The following is a 1,179-nucleotide window of genomic DNA, read 5'->3' as shown; positions in this document are numbered from 1 at the left end:
AATCCTAAAAAGCACTTTTGTGAATTCTCTTTCGTTAAAAGAGCTTAACTCGAGAGTTTCAGCGCACCTACGGCACGCGACTGATGGCAATCGCACTCCGCACTCGGTCTTTGCATTTTTGCCGAATTCGTGCACAGACCTTTTAAAGTCACAGGTCAACGGACCAACAACTATGATTTTGTAATTTTGAACTCTCTTTTGTTAAAGCTCTTTCAGCTTTAACGAACACATTCTCATCACGTATCTTGTGCTTTACACTCGATTTTGTCCAACATTTCAACTTTTCTACATTATACACAACACTTTTATATCAATTATAATACATTTTTATTTAACTCTGCTTGGGATTGCTTATTAAAAAATTGCAAAATAAAGAGCAAATTGTATTTATCATGATTATTTTTGTATTTATTTCTTATTTTGCTTTAAATTGTATTCTAAGCTGCGCTGAAACATGTATCATTTCAATAAATGTATATCATTACAATTCATAATATGCATAAAAATTGAATTATAGTCATTCTTATTGCCTTATATAGGAACCTATATAGGGTCCTATATTGAAGCCTATGTTCTCTCGTCTTTTCTGTGCTTTTTTCACAAATTTAATTTTTAATTTTATTTTTTACGATTAAAAGAAAATCTACTCGTCCTATCGAAAAATGCTTAATAATAAATTTATAGATATTTTTAGGCGAACAACTTTTGTCTGTTCATTTTATTTCATACCTTGTGTCGTTTTTCACAAAAATGTAATATTTTTATTTTGAATATTATTTTTTACGACTAAAGTAAAAATTACGTGTCCTATAAAAAATTATAGCTCTTTTTTGGATGAACAAGTTTTGTCTCATCTTTTTTTGTAGCTTGTGTCGAAAAGTGATTCATTACAAATTTGTAGTTCTTTCTAGGGCGCGCAATTTGAGCTTTTTCATTTTTTTCGTATCTTGCATAGTTTGACCAAAAAATGGAATTTTTGGATTTTTCATTATATTTGGTACGATCAAATTTGGAATGTTCATTTCTTTGACCAAATAAAAAAAATTTGTTATCATAATCCTGTAGGGCTTTAAAAAGCAAAGTTTTTCTTCTCTTGACTTTTTTTTCATATCATGCGTTGTTTGGCTTAAAATGTTCATTTTAGTTTGTTTTTTTAGATTTTGAAAATGCTCTAACTCT

General features: G+C 29.0%; 1 protein-coding gene across 3 annotated transcripts in view; it reads left to right on the top strand.

The window, feature by feature from the left end:
• Positions 1-1,179, top strand: part of LOC117179029 (unconventional myosin-IXa-like) — a 73,819-nt gene that overhangs the window by 7,437 nt on the left and 65,203 nt on the right. The window lies entirely within an intron of this gene.

This window comes from Belonocnema kinseyi, chromosome 8, assembly GCF_010883055.1.
Source record: "Belonocnema kinseyi isolate 2016_QV_RU_SX_M_011 chromosome 8, B_treatae_v1, whole genome shotgun sequence".
NCBI classification, from domain to species: Eukaryota; Metazoa; Arthropoda; class Insecta; order Hymenoptera; family Cynipidae; genus Belonocnema; species Belonocnema kinseyi.
The sequence above is the reverse complement of the archived record's forward strand: the minus strand, read 5'-3'. Positions and strand labels throughout refer to the sequence as shown.